The sequence below is a fragment of the Macaca mulatta genome, chromosome 12 (assembly GCF_049350105.2).
Source record: "Macaca mulatta isolate MMU2019108-1 chromosome 12, T2T-MMU8v2.0, whole genome shotgun sequence".
NCBI lineage: Eukaryota > Metazoa > Chordata > Mammalia > Primates > Cercopithecidae > Macaca > Macaca mulatta.
The window spans coordinates 6,422,389-6,429,685 of record NC_133417.1 but is presented as its reverse complement, the minus strand read 5'-3'; positions in this window follow the sequence as shown (position 1 = coordinate 6,429,685).

Sequence of the window (7,297 nt, the reverse complement as noted above, 5' to 3'; positions counted from 1 at the left end):
TTGTCCAGTGAATCTACCAAATGAGCAAATTAAAAGGAGATGGTTTTATCTTTGAGTGGATGGGTGTCTACTGAGTAGGGTCTATATTTAAATAAAAATGGTTATAATGCAAAAAACCATGGACTGTATGGACTCTGAGGGAGATGGATATATAGTGAGAACATCTCTGTAGTTGCCCTTTATTACTGAACAATTATGTATAAGTGAACAATTTTACCTAAATGTGCTTATCTTTTATGCTTCCTGCAGAAATGATTTAGACTCTAATCTCACATTTTGCTACTATTGTCCTGGAGCATGTTGACAACCTGTTGTTCTTAAACCAGAGATGCTTGTTACTTCTGTGTAACTCTCTTAGAAATCACAAACCAGTTGATGAAAGAGGCAGGAGTGGGATAAAATGGTAGAAGAAGAGAGACAAATTAGAGAGGAAATTTGAGAAACTGGCAGTTAAAAGGATTTACAAGAAGGAAAAAAAGGAATCTTTACATTATTTTGAAAAAACCTCACAGTTATCAAAAAAACAATCAACCTTAGCCAAAAATATGAAGTGACTGAATGGTTATAATAAATTTGTGAATCAGGTTATACATTCTAAGTTTTTGATGTGTGCATTTAGCACTGTAAACTTTCCTCTTAATACTGCTTTGCCGTGTACCAGAGGTCCTAGTATGTTGCACCTTTGTTTCATTAGTTTCAATAAATTTCTTGATTTGTGCCTTTATTTCATTGTTTACTCAGAAGTCATTCAGGGACAGGTTTAATTTTCATGAAATCGTGTGATTTTGAAAGATCTTCTTGATATTGATTTCTATTTTTATTGTACTGTGATCTGAGAGCGTGGTTGGCATGACTTTGGTTTTTTTTGAATTTGCTAAGAATTGTTTTATGGCCAATTGTGTGGTCATTTTTAGAGTATGTGCCATGTGCAGATGAAAATAATATATTCTGTTGCTTTTGGGTGTTCTGCAGATGTCTGTTAGGTCCATTTGGTCAGGTGTCAAGTCCAGTTCCCAAATATCTTTGTTAGTTTTCTACCTCAGTGATGTGTCTAATACTGTCAGAGTGGTGTTGAAGTCTCCCACTATTATTGTATGGTTATCTAAGTCTCCTCATACGCCTCTAGGAACCTGTTTTATAAATCTGGCTTCCCCTGTGTCAGGTACACACATATTTAGGGTAGGTACGTCTTGTGGAATTGAATTAACAATTTACCATTATGTAGTATACTTCTTTGTCTTTTTTTATTGTTGTTGGGTCTAAGTCTCTTTAGTCTGAAATTAGATTAGCAACTCCTGCTTTTTTGTTTTCCATTGGCTTGGTATATTTTTCTCCATCCCTTTACTTTGAGCCTATGGTCACTGCATGTGAGATGGGTCTCTTGAAGACAGCATACAGTTTGGAGACACAATTAAACCAGTGTTAAGAGGAAAGTTTATAGTACTAAATGCTCCCGTCAAGTGTTAGATCTCAAATTAACCACTTAACATCACACCTTGAAGGAACTAGAAAAACAAAAGAAAACCAACCCCAAATCTAGCAGAAGACAAGAAAAAATGAAAATCAGAGCTGAACTGTATGAAATTGAGATGTGAAAAGATCAATTAAACTATACAAAAAGTCAATGTAATTAAAAGGAGTTGCTTATTTGAAACAATGAGTAAGACCACTAGCTAAACTAATTAAGAAAAATGAGAGAATATCCAAATAAACACAGTAAGAAATGACAATGGAGACATTACCACCAACCCTAAAGAAACACAGAAATCCATCAGAGACTATTGTGAATACCTCTTCGCACACAAAGTAGAAAACCTAGAATGAACGGGTAAATTCCTAGAAATGTACAACTCCCCAAGACTGTACCAGGAAGCAACTCAAACCCTAAACATGCTAATAATGAATTCTTAAATGGGATCAATAACAAAAAGCCTACCAAAAGCCCAGGACCAGACTGATTCACAATTGAATTCTACCAAACATATAAGGAAGAGCTGGTACCATTCCTACTGAAACTATTCCAAAAATCGAGGAGAAGGGGCTCCTCCCTAACTCACTCTATGAGGCCAGTGTCATCTTGATGCCCAAACCTGTCAGAGACACAATAAAAAAGTTCAGGCCAATATCCTTGATAAACATAGATGCAAACATCCTCAACAAAATACTAGCAAACTGAATCCAGCAACACATCAGAAAGCTCATTCACCACGGTAAAGTAGGCTTTATTCCTGGACTACATGTTTGGTTCAATATATGCAAATCAATACATGTGATTCATCCACCTAAACAGAACAAAAAATAAAAACCACATGATCATCGCAATACAGGTAGAAAAAGATTTTGATAAAATTCAGTGTCCCTTCATGTTGAAAACTCTCAACAAACTGGCATTAAAGGAACATACCTCAAAATAATAACAGCAATCTATAACAAACCCACAGTCAACATCATGCTGAACAGGCAAAAGCTGGAAGCATTCCCTTTGAGAACTGGAGCAAGACAAGGATGCCCACTCTCACCACTCCTATTCAATATACTACTGGAAGTCCTAGCTAGAGCAATCAGGCAAGAAAAAGGAACAAAACGCATCCAAATAAGAAGAGAGGAAGTCAAATTTATGTCTGTTTGCAGATGATATGATTTTATACCTAGAAAACTCCATAGTATTTCCCCAAAACCTCCTAGGTATGACAAACAATTTCAGCAGGGTTTTTGGATAGAAAATCAATGCTCATCATCACTTGCCATCAGAGAAATGCACATCAGAGAAATCAAAACCACAATGAGATACCATCTCACACCAGTTAGAAAGGCAATCATTAAAAAATCAGGAAACAACAGGTGCTGAAGAGGATGTGGAGAAATAGGAACACTTTTACACTGTTGGTGGGACTGTAAACTAGTTCAACCATTGTGGAAAACAGTGTGGCGATTCCTCAAGGATCTAGAACTAGAAATACCATTTGACCCAGCCATCCCATTACTGGGTATATACCCAAAGGATTATAAGTTATGCTGCTATAAAGACACATGCACACGTATGTTTACTGCAGCACTATTCACAATCGCAAAGGCTTGGAATCAACCCAAATGTCCATCAGTGACAGACTGGATTAAGAAAATGTGGCACATACACACCATGGAATACTATGCAGTCATAAAAAAGGATGAGTTCGTGTCCTTTGTAGGGACGTAGATGCAGCTGGAAACCATCATTCTCAGCAAACTATCGCAAGAACAGGAAACCAAATACTGCATGTTCTCACTCATAGGTGGGAATTGAACAATGAGATCACTTGGATGCAGGAAGGGGAACATCATACACCGGGTCCTCTTGTGGGGAGGGGGTGGGGGGAGGGATAGCATTAGGAGATATACCTAATGTAAATGACGAGTTGATGGGTGCAGCACAGCAACATGGCACAAGTATACATATGTAACAAACCTGCACGTTATGCACATGTACCCTACAACTTAAAAGTATAAGAAAAAAAATCAATGTACAAAAATAATAAGCATTTCTATACACCAACAGTGTTCAAGCTGAGTGCCAAATGTAGAACACAATCACATTCATAATAGCCACACATACACAAAGTAAAATATGTAGGAATACAGCTAACCAGGAAGGTAAAAGATCATTACACACTGAGAATTACAAAACACTGCACATAGAAATCAGAGATGACACAAACAAATGGAAAAACATTCCATGCTCATGGATAGCAAGAATCAGTATCATTAAAACTGGCCATGCTGCCCAAAGCAGTTTACAGATTCAATCCTATGCCTATCAAACTTCCAAAGACATTCTTCACAGAACTAGAAAAAACTAATTTAAAATTCTTGTGGAACCAAAAAAGAGCCCAAATAGCCAAGAGAATCCTAAGCAAAAAGAACAAAGCTGGAAGCATCACAATACTCAACTTCAAACTATACTACAGGGTTACAGTAACCAAAACAGCATGGTACTGGTGTAAGAACAGACACATAGAGCAATGGAACAGAATAGAGAGTACAGAAATAAAGCTGTACATCTACAACCATCTTCTCTTCAACAAAGCTGACAAAAACAAATAATGGGGAAAGCATTCCATATTCAATAAATGGTACTGGGATAACCAGCTAGCCATATGCAGAGGATTGAAACTGGACCTCTTCCTTACACCATATACAAAAATCAATTTAAAATGAATTAAAAACATATATAAAACCTAAAACTGTAAAAATCTTAGAAGAAAATCTAAGAAATACCATTCTAGAAGTACGTCCTGGCAAAGATTTTATGATGAAGATACCAAAGGCAATTGCAACAAAAACAAAAATTTCCAAATAAGACCTCGTTAAACTAAAGAGCTTCTGCACAGCAAAAGAAACTGCCAACAGAGTAAATGATAACCCACAGAATGGGAGAAAATATTTGCAAACTATGCATCTGACAAAGGCCCAACTTTCTTGCCTCCCACAGGCCCCACAACACCTGGGATGTGGAAGTTTTGGAGGAATCAGGGCCTGGGACTCTTTATGAGCAGCAAGATGAAAACAACACTTTAGCTGGTTTCCAGTGCACTCATAATTTCCCTATAGAGCACTTTAGAGACAACTTTAAAGTGATTTAACTCACAAAATTAAGTCTATATAGTATTTTTAAGGTACACACCTTAAAACATGTCATTCACATTATAGAAAGTGTAAAATGAGAGAAATAGTTCCCATAATGTATGAACTTCCGGGCTAATAATTATTTAGATATAATCCAATATCCATTTTCTATCCATGTACCCCTATGTAAATACATACTTTACTGAGGAAAATTAGAAGGAAAGTGGGACGATGGTTCGTGTTCTTGAATAGGAAGAATTTTCTCAAGATGCGGTCTCTTTCTGTATTTATCAATTTTGCCTAAACTAAATAAAAATACCAAAGTTTTAACATTTAAAAATTACACATGCTGTCTTTTACTGTTATGACATTAAAATTTTTTTGTAATGCAATGAAAAACGACTTGCCCTCCTACATATCAAGATGTGCTATTAATTTCTATAAATCATTTACGAACAGCTGAAAGACGTAAATGAATGGAATGGAGTAGAAAATCCAGAAACACCCATATATACGAAAGAATTTAGAACTCGATAATGGCGACATTTCGTATTAGTAGAAAAAGATGGATTATTCGTAAGTGGAATGTCTGCTGTTTGGAGAAAACTAGCTGGATTTTTATGTCACAAAAATAGGCTCCTGGTGGAATACATATTAAAAATTTTAAACATACAAAATGAGAAAACTATCAGAAGAAAACACAAATGCCTATTTATACAGATACTTTTTTTTTTTTTTTTGAGACAGAGTCTCGCTCTGTCACCCAGGCTAGAGTGCAGTGGCACGATCTTGGCTCACTGTAATCTCCGCCTCCCGGGTTCAAACAATCCTCTTGCCTCAGCCTCCCAAGTAGCTGGGATTACAGGCATGCGTCACCATGCCCAGCTAATTTTTGTATTTTTAGTAGAAACGGGGTTTCACCATGTTGGTCAGGCTGATTTTGAACTCCTGACTTTAGGTCATGCACCCACCTCAGCCTCCCAAAGTGCTGGGATTACAGGCATGAGCCACTATGCCTGTCATACAGATATATTTTCATGACAAAAACCTTCCTAAAGACCTCACAAGCAAACATTTTGAAGGTTGGTTTAGCAAAATAAAAATTAAAACACCCCATATATAAGGAAAAAAATCGACAAAACATAACATACTTGCAAAGTATTTATAACATCCATGTATATACACATATCAGATAAGCAATGTACTTTCACGCTCAGCAATGAGGCTCTGTCTCAACAAAAAACAAAACAGAAAAAACAAAAATAAGCATAAACACCATGAAAACCAAAAAGACTGAAGAACTATCTCAGATTAAGAGACTAAAGAAACAGGACAACTGAACACAGAACATCATGGATTGTGAATCCCCATCTTTGATTTTTTTTGCTACAAAGGATATTAGGGAGACAGCTGGCACAATCTGAATAAGGTCTGTAGATCAGATATTAGTATTAGACAGACTTGAACTTCCTGATTTGTGAATCATACCATAATAACGTAAGATAATTATTTTTAGGAAGCACACAGTGAAGTATTAAAAGTAAAGAGGCATCAGGTTCACAACTTACAAAATGTTCACAAAAAATCATTATATATATATATTTGTATTTATCTAGAAAGAGAAAAGGAGGAGAATGAATAAACCAAATGTGGTAAAGTGTTAACATCTGAGGAACTGCATCCAATGATTCTTTGTACAATTCTTATGATTTTTCTCTGAATCTGAAATTCCTTTTAAACCACTGACACGCATGGGACCCTGGTCTCGCTGTACCTCACAGCCCAGGAAGCCACATATCATGTGCTTTGGCTCTCACGGGTCACTCAGAGGTAGGGCAAGAATGGAAAAAGCACTGATTTCAGGATAAAAGAAAACTCAGGTCCTATTCTCAGCACAGCCTCTAGATGTGTGAATTTCTGCATGACATTCGGTCTCCCTGGGTCTCTATTTCCATGTATTTCATAGAGTGGTTATGAGGATTCAGTGGAGTAATATACGCCAGGTGCTTAGGCAAGGGCCAAATGTAGCAATTAGTAGCTGATGCCAATTTGCTTCTTTCCTTTTCCTTTATCTTGGGGGATTTTAGTTTGGAAATTTTATAGCATCTTTGATGTTATAAAATGATGAATCTGAACCTCGGTGGATCTGTGAACACCTGGAAATTGCATGCAAAGTTGGGTATGTTTTCAAGAAATTTTATTTCTAGAGAAAATGTCTCTGTTCATTTCCTGGGGTTGCTTTAACGAACTACCACAAACTGAGTGGCTTAAACAACATAAATTTATTGCCACACAGTTCTCAAAGCTAGAAGTCTGAAATCATGGTGTGAACAGGACTGGTTTCTTCTGAGGGCTGTGAGGGAGAACCTGTTTGATGCTTCTCTCCTAGCTTCCAGTAGCTCCAAGCAACCTTTGCTTATAGATGGTGATCTCCTTGTGTCTTCTCCATACATACTCATCTCTGCGTCCAAATTTCCTCCGTATATAAGGGTATCAGTTATAGTGAATTAGGGCCCACTCAAATGACCTTATTTTAATGTAATCGTCTGCAAAGATTCTATTTCCAAGTAAGGTCACTTTCATAGGCACTGGGGTTAGAACTCCAACATCTGTTTTGGGGGGAGATAATTCAACCCGTAACAGAATCTAGCTTTCATTGGATTTGTAAAGGTGTCTGTGGCCCGTCCAAAGACTA